Source organism: Protopterus annectens, chromosome 1.part0 (genome assembly GCF_019279795.1).
Source record: "Protopterus annectens isolate FY-2018-M chromosome 1.part0, PAN1.0, whole genome shotgun sequence".
Taxonomy (NCBI): Eukaryota; Metazoa; Chordata; order Ceratodontiformes; family Protopteridae; genus Protopterus; species Protopterus annectens.
The window spans coordinates 1,303,606,379-1,303,624,100 of NC_056725.1; the positions used below are offsets into that span (position 1 = coordinate 1,303,606,379).

The 17,722-nt window shown below is 43.1% G+C and overlaps 1 long non-coding RNA gene across 1 annotated transcript in view; it reads right to left on the minus strand.

Moving 5' to 3' along the window:
* The window catches only part of LOC122797760, a 1,000,965-nt gene that overhangs the window by 925,709 nt on the left and 57,534 nt on the right, over positions 1–17,722 (minus strand). The gene's annotated exons all lie outside the window — the stretch shown is intronic.

The following is a 17,722-nucleotide window of genomic DNA, read 5'->3' on the forward strand; positions in this document are numbered from 1 at the left end:
TTACTAGGATTTCTTCTTTCCACAGGTATATTTGTAGGATGGTGACATCATGAGATGACTAAGATATGTATACTACTTTTAAGGGGTATGAGTAGTCTCCAAAAAGGTTGCTCTCTCCCCAGGGAGAGACACACACACACACACACACACACACACACACACACACACACACACACACACACACACACACACACACACACACACACACACACACACACACACACACACACAGAGTTGGCAAGTGCAGTGTTCTTAATCCAAACTAAGTACGTCTTTACACTTCAGCAAGCAATATGGTGTTACAGGGTGCAATACAGACATTACTTGCTGACAGTTTGCACAAAGGTTTTTTCACATTTGCTAACCTCAGCAGGCTTATCATACTAGGTGTATTGTGAGTGTATTGCATGCATAGGCCATGACCATATCATATATGGGCTGATGCACCACATGCTGGCACACACAGGGTCAAACCTTGAGTAGCATTTTACCTTCACCTAGATGATGCTGCAATATAACAGAAAGATGATAAACTTCAACAATTGGCTGAGCTTCTGGTGTCATTCAAAGGGGATCCAGTATCTGTCTGCCTGTGATGACATGATAGACAAGCCTTGTTGCTTCGCTACAGATGGTTTGCACCTGTCACCCCTATGCTTCTGAATACTGGCCAATTCTCTTGTTGTCCCCATATTACCTTTTTTAGGCAAGGCTCAAAGGTTCATAGGTTCACAGGTTCATAGGTAGGTACTAGCCCAGCCAAAAAGGCACCCTGGTTTTGCCACCCGAGAAATTTATTTTCCTGTGCCACTGTCGAGCAGAGACACAGAAGTGATCTTCAGGGTGAATTTCCCATTTCCCATCCAATCATCAAGATTTTTCTTGAAGAGTGCTAATGAGGAGCTTTGTTTCATATAGATAGGTAGTTTATTCCGGAGTATGTGAAGTCTCTGGGACAGGAATCTATCCCTCCGGCATATTCATATTCTGTTTATTGTGGTGACAAGGTTTAGGTCCCTAGAGCATGTAGGTTCATAGGTTCATAGGTACTAGGCTATCTGCCCAAGGGCATTTATAAGCCTCCCTTTTAAATTAGTTTCCAGGGCCTCTGTTTAGCAGGGCCACTGAAGTGATCCCAGGGGTAAATTTACAATTTCCCATCCACTCGTCAAGATTCCTCTTGAAGAGAGTCTGTGAGGGGCTCTGCCTAACATCAACTGGGATTCTATTCCAGAACAAGGGAAGTCTCTAGGACAGGAATCTATCCCTCCAGCACATCCTGTTTATTGCTTTGCTGAGGTTTAATTCACTGGAGCATGTGGCTCTAAGAGATTTGTTTTTCTTAAGGTGAAGCATGTCCATTAATTCCGGGTTGGACATGGTCTTATACATCAGGCATAGATCACCTCTGAGCAGGCAGTAAGCAACCGAGTAGAGCTGGAGTTTCTTTAGTCAAGCTGCATAGGGCATCTCTTTGAGGCCCATGATCCTCTTGGTGAGGTACATCTGTGGTCTTACCAGCTGGTGCATGTGCCAATTAAGGTACATAACAAATGGGGCATTGTACTCTATTATGGGCCTAATGAGTGATAAGTAGAGGGGCACAAAGACCTCTCTTGATCTAGAAGTGAACCCTTTCGTGATTAGGTGGGCTACATAGAAGGAATATCTAACCACTTTGGCAATGTGATTATCAAAGGAGAGATTACTATCTACCTGGGTCCCCAAGTCCCTAATTACATTTTCCGTACCTAGTGGATTACCACCTATGTGGTAATTCATGGGCACTTTGTTTTTTCCAAAAGGGATTATTATGCATTTTTTGGCATTCAGCTTGAGGCCATGGTTTTGACACCAGGTATCTGTCTCTGTAAGACCCTTCTGGAGGATGTCTGTGTCAGCCAGAGAGTCGATTATGGCCCCCAGTTTGCAGTCATCTGCAAACTTGGTCAGCCATAGTCCTCCCGTGTTTGCCTGTACCTCAGAAAAGTATATACTGAAAAGGAGGGGTCCCAGGACCAAGACCTGTGGGATGCCACTTGTGGCTGGTTTAGAGTCGGACATGGCACCCGCAACTCTGACCATGTGTGTTCTATCTGTGAGACAGTTGGCCACCCATCTTGTGACATAGGGGTTAATGTTCAAGCTGGTAAGCTTGTCTATGATGCCAGAGTGGGGAATGGTGTCAAAGGCCTTAGTGAGGTCCAGGTAGGCTGTGTGGACTACCTTCCATTCATCTTTGGCCTTGGTAACTGTTTCAAAGAAGTCAACTAGGTTTAGGAGGCAGGATCTGCCTTTAACAAAGCCAAATTGGGGTAGGGTCCAGTGTCTGGAGGTTCCCAATGTCTCTGTTTATGAGTTCCATGATAATTCGCTCCATAGCTTTGCAGACCAGGCTGGTCAGGCTTATAGGGCAATAGTTCCCAGGTTCTGTTGTGGCACCACCTTTGTGAAGTGGGATGACTGTTGCTGTACGCCATTCTTTGGGTACATAGGTTCATAGGTTCATACTAAGCTAACTGCCCTTGCGAGTCATTTTAAGCTTAGCAAATTATCCCTTATGAGACTCAAACCCTGTACCTTGTGTTTGTAAGGCAAACACCTTAACCATTAGGCCACCCTCCCAACCCTGTGGTAAGGCCTGTGGTAAGGCTGAGTCTGAACAGTGAATTTAGGTGAGGGTTTAGTTCCTTTTGGAGCTCGTGTAAGACGCAGCCTGGGACACCATCCGGTCCCATTGATGCTGTGTTCTTAGCTTTGGAGAGGGCTGTTTTTACCTGCATGTCCATGATGTCTGGGGCTCTGCATTCTTCTGGGATGGACACAGGCTCTTTTGGGGGTGAGGGGGGGGTGAAGTTTGCACTAAACTTGTCTGCCAGGATGTTGGCAATGTCAGTTGGTTCAGTGTATTTTTTGCCATTTTTCAGTAGCTCAAAGCATATCTGAGAGTTGCCACCTAAATGTTTCATATAGCTAAAGAAGGCTTTGTGGTTATCTTTAGATTCCTTGGCAATTTTTCTTTAGAAACTGGCCTTGGATGATTTTATGAGCGATCGTAGTTTCTTGCTAATAATGATCAGTGATGCCTTTCCTTTTTGAAATTTTGCTCTATCATATCATAGTTTCAGCCTTCTGTTATATAGCTTATTTATGGCCAAGGACCACCAGACTGGCTTCCTCTTTTTGGAGGAGTGAGTCTTGGATTTACTTGGGGTGGCTCGATCCATGCATCCCTGTAGATGCTCATATAATGCACTTGTAAAGGATTCTGCAGATTGGATATCATTATCCTGTAGCAAGGGGGCTTCGAAACTTTCCACTTCAGTCTTGAGAAGTGTGAAGTTTGCTTTTGAAAAGTTTTTCACATTTGTTTTCTTGACTGGGGGTGGGGTCAGGATGTGGATGTCCAGTGTGATTACTTTATGATCTGATCTTACCAGTGAAGGGTTTACCTCTGGTGTGGAACACTGATCCCCCATGTTGGTGATGATCAGGTCCAGTATGTTGTCACCTCTAGTGGGCATGGTGACCAGCTGTTTGAGGGCGTTTGAGTTTATAAACTCTAGGAAGCATTGGGCAAAGGAGTTTGTACTTGAGTAATTCGCCCAGTCAATATTTGCGTAGTTGAAATCTCCTAATATCATGGTGTTTGGTAGGACCTTTATATTTTCCAGTGTTCTCAGGAATGCTGAGTGAGGGTCCTGAGACAAGGTAGGTGATCTGTAGCAGGCTACAATCTGATAAGCAGCTTTACCCACTGTTAGTTGCACTTGGATGGTCTCCGAGGCCTCGTGCTGTGGCACTAACCTGGAGGTGTGGGTATCCTTTATGAAAATGGATACACCCCCTCCTTTTGTATTTCAGTCCGGGTTTTGAGGCTAAAGCTCAGAGAGATTGGGATTTCTTTAAGTGGAGCATGTCCAACAGCTCTGTGTTTGATATAGCTTTGTATGTTAGGCAGACATCACCTTTGAGTAGGCGATATGCGACAGAGTAAAGCTGGAGTATTTTGAGATGGTCTGTGTAGGGCATGTATTTGAGGCTGCTAATTCTCTTTGTGAGGTATTTCTGCAGGTTTTCCAATTGTTGTAGATGTCTTGTGAGGTACATACCAAAAGGGGTGTTGTACTCTATAATGGATCTAATGAGTGATGAGTAGAGGGGAACAATGACCTCTTTTTTTCTGCATGAGAAACCTTTTGTGATGAGGTGTGCCATGTAGAAGGATTTCCTGACTACTGTGGCGATGTGATTATCAAAGGAGAGTCTACTGACCACCTGTGTCCAAATTCTCTTATCACACTTTCAGTGTTAAGTATACTACCACCTATGTTGTAGTTCATGGGTACAGAGTTTTTACCAAAGGAGATGGCAATGCACTTTTTGGCATTGAGCTTGAGGCCATGGCTTTGACACCAGGCATCTGTCTCAGTGAGGCCCATTTGTAGGATGTCCACATCGTTAGTAGTTTCGATTATGGCTCCTAGTTTGCAGTCATCTAGAAACTTCATTAGCCAAAGACCTTCTGTGTTAGCCTGTACTTCAGGGAAGTAGATACCAAACAGGACAGGACACAGGACTGAACCCTGTGGTACTCCACTTGTCACTGGTCTGAAGTCGGACTTGGAGTCTGCTACTTTCACAGTGTGGGTTCTGTCAGTGAGCCAGTTGGCAACCCATCTTGTGACATAGGGATTTATACCTAGTTTAGTGAGTTTATCTATAATTCCAGAGTGGGGGATTGTGTCGAAAGCCTTGGCAAGATCTAGATAGGCTGTGTGAACCACCTTACCCTTGTCTACTTTGGTGACTGCTTCAAAGAAGTCTATCAGGTTTAGGAGGCATGATCTGCCTTTAACAAACCTGAACTGGTTGTGGTCCAGAGTTTGGAGATTACCAAAGTTTTTGTTTATACGTTCCATGATGATAAGTTCCATGGCCTTGCAGACCAGGCTCATCAGGCTAATGGAGCACTAGTTCCCAGGGTCCGTGGTGGCTCCCCCCTTGTGTAGTGGGATAACCGTCGCTGTGCATCATTCAACAGGCACAAAGCCTGAGGTGAGGCTATGATTGAACATGGCACTTAGGTGTGGTGCCAGTTCGTTCTGTAGTTCATGTAGAACACAGCCTGGGATGTTATCTGGTCCCATGGATGCTGTGTTCCTGGCTTTGGAGAGTGGTTTTTACCTGTGCAGCCGTGATAACAGCAACTTGGCATTCTACCGGTATAGAGATGGGCTCTTTCATGGGTGAAAGGGGGGTAAAGCTAGCACTGATCCTATCTGCCAGGATGCTGGCAATATCAGTTGGGTCTGTATATTTAGTGCCATTGTGCTGTAACTCAGAGCAGATCTGAGTGTTGCCATTGTGATTCTTGACACAGCTATAGAATGCTTTGTGGTTGTCTTTAGAATCAGTGGTGATTTTGTTTTCATAACTAGCTTTGGAGGATTTTATCAGGGATCGCAGCTTCTTACTGAGGCTGACCAGGGAGCTCCTCTACTCATAGGTTTTACCCTCTTTTGCAGCAGTTTCTTCCTTCTGTTGTGCAGTTTGTTTATGGTAGGGGACCACCAGATTGGTTTCCTTTTCTTGGAGGATAGCATCTTGGTTCTGTTTGGGATAGCACGATCCATGCACTCATGTAAGTGCTTATAAAGTGCAATTGTGTAGGATTCAGTAGTCATAACTGTATTGTCCATCTGCATGAGTGTCCTGAAGTTCACCACTTCTGTCTTAAGAAGCATGAAGTTGTCTTTGGAGAAATTGTTTATCATGGTTTCCTTAAAGGGGGTGGGGTCAGAATGTGGATATGTAGGGTAATTAGCTTATGGTCAAATCGGACCAATGAGGCATTGACTTCAGGTGTGGAACACCAGTCACTCAGGACAAACTAAACCCCGTAACCAACACAAATAACTACAAAGTGAGATAAATGCTACTCATTGCCAGAAGTCTCAGCCTCTAGATCACACACTCGAGGCACTCCTCAGTGTGGAGAATATTGATATCTGTGCAGTAACAGAAACCTAGTTCAAGGCTCCAGACAACACACCAGCACTACCAGGATACTACTCATTCCATACCTTCCAGCATCAGAACCTGGATCATAGGACATAGGGTGGGGATGTATCCATATTCATCAAGGATACCTACACCTCTCTCTACATCCTCTCTACAGAATATGTACCCATAGAATGTTGCACAGCAATATTCTTCCCACTCCATAGGGGTGGGGCCACAAAAGACCCTTGGCATTCATGCTCTATGAGCCTGATGAGTCTGATCTGCAAGGCAATGGAGCCAATCATAATGGAAGTCAACAATAAAGACATTGGGAACCTTCACACAGTTGAGCACACCAAGTTTGGCTTCGTCAAATGCAGATCACGCCTCCTGAACTAAGTGGATTTCTTTGAGGTAGTTACCCTGGCTACAAATGATTGAAATGAGCTCCACACAGCCTACCTATACCTTGCCAAGGCCTTTGACACAATTCCCCAGTCAGGTATCATAGATGAACTCACCAACCTGGGCATGAATCCATACATCACAAGATGGATTGCAAACTGGCTCACAGATAGATCCCACAAATTAAGAGTTGCTGGCTACATGTCAGACTCTACACCGGTAACAACTGGTATTCCCCAGGGTTCAGTCCTAGGGTCCCTCCTGGTTGGTATAGACTTCTCAAAAGTACATGCCAACACAGGAGGGTTGTGGTTGACTAAGTTTGCTGGGAACTGTAAAGTGTTTACCATAATAGATTCCCCGGATGACACAAATATTCTCCAGAAGGGACTCTATGAGACAGATGTGTGGTGTCAGAATCATGGCCTCATGCTCAATATGAAAGAATGCATAGTAATCCCCTTTGGTGAAAACAAAGTACCCACAAACTACCACATAGGTGTTACCCCCTAAAAACTGACAAGGTAATAAGGGATCTGGGGACACAATTAGATAGTCATCTTTCCTTTGACAACCATGTTGCCAAAGTGATTAGGCAATCCTATGTGGCCCACCTACTCAACAAAGGGTTTGCATCAGGATCACAAGAGGTAGTGGTGGCCCTCTACTCTTAAGTCATCAAGCCCATCATTGAGGACAATGCACCATTTTGGATGTACTCGACTAAGCATATCCAGCAGCTGTAGAGACCACAGAGGTACCTCACCAAGAGGATTACTGGCCTCAAACAGTTGTGTTATGCAACACAACTGGTAAAACTAAATCTGTTCTCCGTTGTATACCACCTACTCAGAGGCGCACTCTGCCTAACATACAGAGCCATGGCTAACACATAACTGCTGAACATGCTCCATCTATGGATAAGAAAATTGAGTCACACTACACACTCCAGGGATATGAACCTCATCACAACAATGAATACAACATGCTGGTGGGATAGAGTACCATCCCAGACACTTGCCTTACTGTGGAACAGAGTCCCAATGTACATCAGACAGAGCCCCTCACTGACACTCTTCAATAGGAACCTTGATGAGTGGATGGGAAACAGACAATTCATGCCAGGCATCACATCAGCAGCCCCACTAGAAAGGGGCTTAGAGTACTAACTATTAGAACTAGGGCTTAGAAGACTACCCACTGGGGTGGTGAAAGCTGCACAACATGCCTAGGCTACTATATGCCTTCGTGAAGATAGTCTACTACATACCTATGAACCTATGTGACAGGTACATGTCTACAGATAGTAGATGTGTACTTCATTGTACAGTCATGTTGTACAGCAGGCACATGGACCACATATACTGTAATGCTTACAGATACTGGTGGCTGTTATGTACAGTGGGTGAGATGTGAACCTCATGTCTTTTGTGCCATTGGGATGTGTGCTGGGTGGGACAGTCCTGGATGGCTCCCTGTCATGGTCACCCTCTTACACAAATCTCTGTCCATCCATCTTTGGCTTATTATACTGTGTTCCCCCTACATATATATAGGTACATAGGTGGGTAATAGGCTATCTGCCTGAAGGCATCTATTAGTATGGCCAGAGTTTGCAGCAATCACCACACATGGGGTTAGTTCCCTAGGCCTCTGTGTAGTAGAGCTGATGAAGTGATCCATGGTGTGACAGTTCAGTTTCACATACATTCATCAAGACTCCTCTGGAAGAGTGTCAGTGACGGACTCAGCTTAATGTAGGTTGGGAGCCTGTTCCAAAGCAAGGGAAGTCTGTGAGTTAGTAATGTATCCCTCAAACATGTTCTATTTATTGTTGCAATGATGATATCCCTAGAGCATGTGGCACAGTGAGCTTGGGTTTACTTCAGATAGAGCATGTACATCAGTTCTGCATTGGACATGGACCTGTCTGTTGGGCAGATATTGCCTAAGTAGACAGTATGCAACAGAGTACAGATTGAGTTAACTTCAGTCTTGTTACATGGGGCAACTGTTTGAGGCCAGTAATCCTCTTGTTGAGGTACTTCAGTGGTCTTTCCAGCTGCTGAAGGTGCCATTCAGATTCATCGCAAGTGTGCCGTGATACTCTCTGATGGGTCTGATGACTGATGAGTAGAGGGAACCTCCTTTGACCTGCATGCAAAGACCTTGTAATTTGTGGGAACACATAGGATGATTTTCTAACCGATTTGTGAATGTGTTTCTGGAAGTAGAGATGAATATCCACATGTGTCCATAGATCCCTTATTATTACCTCCATATTTAGGGTGTTGGCCCCTATGTGGTATTTGTATGACTGTAGCTCGAGGTCATAATTTTTACACCACATCTGTCTGACTGAGACCCTTTTTAAGGATGTCTCTGTTGTCCCAAACATCGATTATGACAACCTTTTTGCAGTCATCCGCAAACTTTGCTAACCATAGCCCTCGTGTGTTTGACTGTATTTCTGAAAAGTATACACCAGACAGGAGGTGTCCCAGGACTGAGCCATGGGGGACAGCAGTTGTTACCAGCTTACAGTCCAACAGGGAGACCACAAGTCTTACCTTGTGGGATCTATCTGTGCCTCAGTTGACAATCCATCAGATGACATACGTGTTTATGCACCGGTTGTTGATTTTGTGGATGCGACATGTGTGTGGGATGTTGGAAAAGGGCTTTTCAAGGTCTATGTAGGCCGTGTGTAGCTCATTTCATTGATGTATGTCCTGGGTAACTGCCTTGAAAACTGTGTAGCAGGTTTAGGAACCATAATCTGCCCATGACCAAATCAAAATGGGTAGGGTTGGGTGTTTGTAGGCTCCCAATAGCTCTGTTTATGAGTTCCATAATGATGGACTCCATGGCCTTGCAGATCAGGCTTATTAGGCTTATAAGACTATAGTTCCCATGCTCTGTTGTGCACCAACACTTGTGGATTGTGCCAAATGTTGCTGTAACCCATTCAACAGTTTCATATCCTGTACAGAGGGAGAGTCTCAACAGACTGTTCAGGTTCAGGGTCTGTTTGTTCTGGAGTTAATTTATGACACAGCCAGGGAAACTATGTCATCCCATAGACACCGTGTTTTTAGGTTTGAATAGAGCTGTTTAACCATTGTATATGCAATTTCTGGGTTTTCACAATCTCCAGGTATGGTAATTGGCCCTTTTGTAAGTGAGAGGGGGGTAAATATGTATGAACCTGTCTGACAAGTTGTTGGTAATGTCAGTCATGTACATGTATTCATTTACACTTTGCACTGACTCAGAACATATATGAGTTTACATTGATATTTATGACATAGCGAAAGAAAGCTTCATGGTTCTCTATGGATTCTTTGGCAATATTTTTGCCAGAACATGGCTTGGATAATGTTAGGAGTGCTCATTGTTTCTTGATGATACTGATCGGAGATTTATTGGTCTTCTTTGGATTTTCACTTTCTTTGAACAACTTAAGTACTTGTAGTACATAGTTTGATTATGACAGGGGTCCAATATATTATATGGGTCTGTTTTCATATCACTGTGTGCGCAAGGCAGGATTGGTGAATAGTGACAAGTGTCTGGAGTAAGAATTGCAACTGCCAGATATGTGTGGCCCACTGCTGTACTCAGAAATGGCCTAAGTGTGTGAGCATGCCCAGTATGACCTTTCAGTATGTTGCTGACTGAAATTGTCTAAATTTGTTTGTGTGTGAGCATGCCCACTATGGGCTTATATACTATATGTGTGTGTAAAATCAAGTTGGTTTTTACTTCAGGGCTCACCTTTGTGTTGTACATTGACAGGAAGCACGCTGTGCCTGCAGGGCTTCCATGAGTCAATTTGCATAGACTTATCAACATTTCTACATACAGGGGGGACAGCTATTATTTGTACATTTCTACCCGGGGGGCACACCTGATTGTTACTGTGGGTGTACATAGGATGAGGGGTACACCTGACACTTATACACATTTGCTAGGCCTGCACTGCTATGTCAGGTACTCCATTTCAGTCTGTACTGTTGCCTATCGTACTGGCTTGAGGCATACCACTGTACTACAGACCTTAGCTTCCAATTACACGCATATTAGTTTGTGACTTCATAGCCTACCCAACCCACATCACACTGCGTTTGTCTACAATTGTCTTGCTGGCTGTGACTGTTAGGTATGTGCCCCCCCCCAACTGGTATGTTTGAGTGACTTACGTTATGCCTGTGCCAGTGAAATGCTGTCATGGCTTAGTGGTACAGTACTGTGACTATAGTGCACAGTATCCTGAGTTCGAGCCCTGTCACTGTTTTTTATTTTTCTGCTGGGCAGACCTGACTGGTTAAGGAACAGAAAAGCAGGTGTGAGCGTGTTTACCCGACTTTGCCCAACATTGCCCAACATTGCCCAATGTTGCCCAACGTTGCCCGACATTGCGCTGGTTAGCGCAGTGCACAGCTACGTGCAATTGTATTTAAATATGCTCAATACTGGTAAAATCTGCTTAGCAGTGCTTTATATTGCTTAAAATAGGGACTCATGCCTCAGGTGGTGCAGCAGGGCTGCCTATGCTGGATGAATATATTACACTCCCTATACATATTTGAAAACAGGTAGTGTCAAGTTAGGCATCCCTTTTACTGTATGGGCAAGTCAGAGAGAGGTGTCATTTCCAGGATTCCTACTAAGTCAGTGCATGTGCTATGCGTTGCCTCTTTGCCAAGGCCAGGGCATACTGGGCACGCCTCCTTCTGCCTACTGAGGCAGGCTCAGGTTGTTCCTCCTCCGAGTCATGCTGTGCCTGTGCAGGCCTTGGCAATGGTGGGGGGCTGTTTGGCCCTGCCCCATGTTGTTCCTGCTGCAGCTGTTTCCGCAGGATCATATTGTGTAGCATGGCACATACCATGACAATTTGGGTACATGTAGTTGGTGAGTACTGCAAGGTTTCACCAGATGTGTCCAGGCACCGAAACCATGACTTGAGCATCCCAAACACATGCTCAGTTATGTTTCTTGTTTGTGCATGTGCCTCATTATGGAGTTCTTGTTCGGGTGTGTGTGTGCATTTCTGATGGGTGTCATCAGCCACGGCTCCAGTGCATATCCAGCATCCCCCACTAGGTGACCATCAGGGATATCCTCACTGGCAAATCTCTGGTACAGCTGCATCAGATGCCAGATCCAGGGTAGCCAGCACACACACATTCATTATTATGACCTGGGCATCGCACATGACCTGGCAGTTGATGGAGGAGAAGCCCTTGCAGTTGATTAGACCCTACCCCCGCTCACCGGGTGGTGCTTTGATGTGTATGTGCGTGCAGTCTATTGCACCCACTACCTCAGGGTATTCTGCTATTTGGTGGAAAAGAAGCATATTGCTGGCCAATGCCTCATGGGAATTGGGGAAATATACGTGCTCACCGACATGTGCTGACATGGCATCCAGGAACTGGTACAGTACCCTGGATGCTGATGCCTGTGAAATACCCATCATATCACCAGTTGGTCTTTGGAAGGTACCTGTAGCTAGTACTCTTAGGCCAACACATACCTTGGTATCCACTGGGATGAGTTCCCCTCTGTTGGTTCTGTGTGTGAGGCGTGGCTGGCACAGTTCAGCAATTTGCTGCAGGAGGTCTCTGTCCACCCTATAGCGCTCCACTATCTCCAGCTCATGTAGCCCCTGGTAGGTTACACTGGGTCTGTACACTCTTCTCCATCTCCTCACTGTGGGTTGCTCAGCAGCATTCATAACATCACCACCCTCAGCAACTTGCACGTGTTGGTTTATGATAGCCAGAGAAGCCCCTAACATTTTGTCTGACTTTAAAGTTTTTAAGCTTTTCCTCTTTGTATACTGCAGTGTTGCAGAGTTCTTGGGTGGGAAAAAACAAGGAAGAATGCTGTTTGCAGAGTTTAAAGTGCTGGGCTGGGCTGGGCTAGTCTGCTGCCTGTGTAATTGGCTGATTCTGATATATTTCACCTGGCAGCTCTGCTAGTTCTCCTTGGTTAACTTCCTACTACTTCTTTTCCTTCCTTTTCCCTTTCTGTTTCCGCTTGGGGCAGTGCCGCGCAAACACGTGCACACACTGTGTGCACATTTGCAAGAAATTTCAGATATTTTCATGGTGTGCACCTTTGGTTTTTGGTTTTCAAAAAGGACAACTGTAGACATGCCTCTTGCAATCCTGAGCAAGTGATGGCAAACACAAGAGACTGTGCTCCAATTAGCTTGCAGCCTTTCTGACACACACCCTCATGATGCTACCTATATTCTACTCTATTACTCACCTACTCCTACACTTACACTCTTGGGACATGGCTCACATGCTGGAGAAAATTGGGATTCACTATCCTTATCCTCATTTGCATAGGATTTCCTACTAATGCATGGTTACATCTCGCACACTGAGCTTCCCCCCCTTAGCAACCAGTACTCAGTGGCCATGTTGTCTTCAGCCTGCCATTCACCTGGATGGCAGATTACGCTTTTTAGTGAAAATGGCTATTTTTGGCTATTTTTTTAATTATTTTCTTATTTTTTAAAGCGCCGCACATTTGCGCGGTGCTGCGCTACGCTTAGACATCGGAGATCGGGGGGGGGAGTTAGATTTTAATAATTTTAAACATTTATAAATGCCAATGGCCTTATATTTGGCCATTGGCATGCTTCCTCAACTGTATGCATCCTTTATTTGGAGCTGTCATAGCTCCTTTAGCTATTTGCAGAACAGTACTCTGTTACCAACGGAGTACATTTCTGCAGATAACACTAATCTTCCACAGACAGGTTAGTGTTTCCTGGATTGTAAATTTACCTCATTTGCATAGCTTTCAGCAGCAAATGAAGTAATTTGCATACCATGACGCTATCTGTGCAAGAGTAGCTTTAGCAGCTCTCGTGCAAGCCCCTGCTGGCTGTACCTGGATAGCACAGCAGACATATTGCCTCCGTGAGCTCCTACACTCTTCTTGCACTCCATGCAAGCTTTCATAAATCCGGCCCAACAGTTCTAGGAAAACTGTTACACCCTGTAACTGTAACTCTCTGTTTTGAACCTTGCTGTCATATTAGAAAAATATTGTTCCTACTTTTAAAGCACTATGAAAAATTGGGAGAAGGTAGAATCCCTGACCACAGTGTGGCAGGCTGATACACGAATAGGAAAAAGATAAAACAGCAGCTTGACTCACCCATGCAATGTATGAATGGAAGGATATCATATAAGTGACACTGTTATAGATGTCCAAAATGAAAACTATGAAAAAGAACTTTGTATGGAGCAAACAAAGTGGCTAGAGTCTGGCTATATTTAGTAAAACGATAATGTCTTATTTCTAATGACATGCCCAGCAACAGAAACCAAAACTGTAAGAGATGTCAGTACAAAAACCGAAGGTGAACTAACAAAAAACATTAAGTATGAAGTCTGCACAGATATATACTAGAAGTGTTAATACAGAAACTAAGACAAGTGAGAATCCTCAAAATAAAGTGAGTACTTAAAGTGATTTAAATAGAAGAGTGCAGAGTTGTGAACCTGTTTCTGCTGGTGTCTTGCACAGAGCTCAAATAAAGGTAGACTTTAACTGTAAGTAAGGAAAGAAAAAGAACTAAAGATAAACTTTGTTCTGAGATATCCTTTGCAGAAGGAGAAAATAGAAATTAAAGCTCAGCCAAGCTAGAGTTGTCACTGTGTAATACCTTAAACCTCCTGGAAGGAAGCCCGTATGGGCAAATGGCCCCATAAGGATGTAGTACTTCAACTACATAGCTTCTGAATTCCCATGACTTTTTACTTTTTAAGGCAACAAAGATATAGAAAAGAAAGTAAGAGTGGTGTCCATTCATGCTAAGGCAGAGGGAGAGCAATGGAAAAGAGAGCACCCAAGAGGCTTATACAGATATAAGGATACAGTAAGCCAGGAGATGATTTTTGTTTGGAATTATCCTTTGCAGTAGAAGGCATAGAAGATTCTGCTGTGTCCGGCTTTTATGAAGGAAGCTGCACCTTCCATATCAAGAAAAGTTACTGAAGAATGTTTATTGGACTTGTAGTTAAGCCACATAAATTTTAAGAAGGCACAACAGGAAGATAAAACTTTAATCAGTGCACGAGGGAATATAACCCAAGTTGGACATGTTGATGCTACACAATAAATTGTCATTACTTCTTACTCCTATTTTGAGTTAAAAGATGGCCCATTATAGAGAATAAGTAAAGAAAGGGAAGTAAGTCTGCAACAGTTAATAGTAATAAAACTTCATATTACACTACTGATGAAGCTAGGTCATAGTCAAACGTTAGGAAGTCACATACAGATGAACAAAACTAAGGTAACTCTATCTACCAGATTTTGCTACTCATAAATAATGAAAGATAAAGAAAAATGTTATGCTTCTTCTCCAGAATGCAAAACATTGCACCTCATCCTGGATATAAAAATCATCAATTCTGACATGTATTATAGAGGTGTCATTTGAACATATTGTTTTGGATGTCATTGAGATACCTACAAAACCTAGCAATGGGTATTAGTGCATACTATTAATAGTGGACTACACTACAAAATTTCCAAATGTGATATCATATCCACAGCTAATACCAAAGCTACTTCCAGAGAACTGGTACTTTTATTTCCCATAGTGGTTTTCCCCTGAAAAAGATGCTTACTGACCAAGGTACTCCCTTTATATCAGGAGTACTCCATCCGTTATGTTAGTAGTCTAGCCTCCACTGACTGGTTGTTTAGTAGAAAGGTTCACTATAACACTGAAATCCATAGTAACTGAAGCTACTGACACAGATGGTAAAAAGTGAGACAATGATACTTTGTGTATGCAGTATGAGAGGTGTCACAAACATCATCTGGGTGTACCCTGTATGACCTTCCATACAACCAGCATTCCAGAGGACTGCTTGACATTACTAATTTTGGAAGAAAAGAAAATATAATTTAAAAGTATGATAGAATACTATATAAGTATGCAGGATAGACTAAAGGGGCAGATGCCCAATGTAACAAAGCACATGCAGACAGCCAAGGAGACAAAATAATTAATTTATAATAAAAATGTCAGACTTTGAAAATTTAACCCAAGAGTTCAAGTATTAGTGTTGGTGCTCTACACAAAATTTTTTTTTTTTTTTGGTTGGGTTTTTTTTTTTGGGGGGGGGGGGTGCTAAATGACAAAAAAAATTGAGGAGATTGAAAAAAAAAATAAATGCAGTAGGTTAAAGGATTAACCAACCAGGAAAGAGAAATAAAGAGCAAATCTATCACATTAATGTAGTGAAGCCATGCAAAGATGTAGGGGATTCAATGTTGAGCTTACAAGCTGAAGTTTATGCGTGGGAGAACAGCAAATCTTTACCAAACTGCATTTAAAGGAAATTTTGTCTAAAGTATAAAAGAAGGAAGTAGGAGAAGATATCTTAAGAAATAAAAGGTTATTCTCAGATATACCTATGAGAACTAAACTGATAGAGCATAACACAGATAACACCACCTGGAATGAAGTTAGATTCAGACCTTACAGAGTAATAGATTAACAAAAAACAGCAAGTAAGAAGAAATTTTTCAAATGATACTCCAGCTGGGAGTGATAGAAGAGTCACAAAGTGAACAGAGCAATTTAACAGAGCTAATTCCTAAACCCCATGGAAGTATCAAATGCTGTAGTGTTTTTAGAACACTGAATGACATATCAAAATTTGTTAGCTATGACATTCTAAGTGACCTGATAGAGAGTCTAGGAAAAGGCAGAAATTTTGACAGTAGCTGACTTGATGAAGAGACACAGGTAAATACAATTATTACTTCTTGTCAATATAAAAACAGCTTTTGTGACATTTGATTTCTTTCAGTACACCATGTTACCATATGGCCTTCATGGAGTCACAGCTGTCTTTCCTAGGCGACTGGGAATCTCTCCTACAAAAGGTGTGTGTGTGGAGTGTTGGAATCCATAAAGCAGGGTCTATATTAGAACATTGAAGTTTCAAAACTTCAAATGTTCTAATATCGAACCCTATTCAGCAAAAGCTGAAAATATCGAAGCAACAGAAAACCAAATTTTTTCCTAGGGAAAGAATTTGGCTGTCCGTTTCTGTTGCTTCACTATTTTCAGTGCTGTGGTCGAAAGTTACGGGTCGGGTTCAGGTGAGTGTGCGATTGAGTGCAGGTTAGGTTAGTTAGGGTTAGGGCACGGGTTAGGTATGTGTGCGATTGTGTGGATGTGAGGGTTAGGGCGGGTTAGGTGAGTTAGGGTTAGGGCGTGGGTCAGGTAAATGAGTGATTGCGTGGACATGAGGGTTAGGGTGGGTTAGGTGAGTTAGGGTTAGGGCATGGGTCAAGTAAGTGTGCGATTGTGTGGACGTGAGGGTTAGAGCGGGGTAGGTGAGTTAGGGTTAGGGCACGGGTGAGGTGAGTGTGCGATAGTGACGGACCTCAGGTTTAGGGTTTGGGTTAAGGTAAGTGAATAGTTAGTGGTGTGTGTATAGTTTAGTGTAGGGTTAGGCGTAAGATTTTAGGTGTATGTGTATGGATTTCTGTTTGTTTGGTGTGCTTGTGTTGTGTGTACGTGTTTTGGAACAGCAATTTTTTTCCCTAGGAAAAAATTTGCTGTTCTGTATGTTCAATGTTTTCAGCTTTCGCTGAATAGGGTTCGATATTAGAACATTCAAAGTTTTGAAATTTTGATGTTCTAATAGAGACCCCATAAAGCATGCTTATGTCTAAGTTTCAATAAAAGTAAACTGGATATTGTGGAAACTAAGTACTGAGGATACCTTACAGGAAGAGGAGTGGTAGCACCGGAACTATAAAAAAAGACAATAAAAGCTAGTCTGTACCTTTCAATAAAAAACAGGTGAATACTTTTCTTGGACTAGCTAGGTATTACAGAAAGGTTATGCCTAATATAATGACTATGGCCAGTCCTTATATCTCACATCAGGGAAAGCACCTGCTAAAGTTCAGTGGTCACTAGAAAAAGAAAGAGAAAGAGTTTTAATGAACTAAAAATAATCCTATGTTCTGAGCTTGTATTAATGGCAAACGTTTTTACTGAAGAACTCATGCTATATAGCAATGCATCAAAGTAGGTTTAGAATCAGTGCCATCCCAAGGCATTCAAGGTGAGGAGCACCCCATGTGCTATATCAGCAGGAGGTTGAGCAATGCAAAACAAGAGAAACTCAGACATTGAAAGATAGTGTTGAGTGATAAACTGGGCTACTATGCCTTTTCATGCTATTTTTTAGGTACACATTTTAGTCTGGTAACTGGTTGTGCCCCGATGCAATAGTTGAGCAGACAG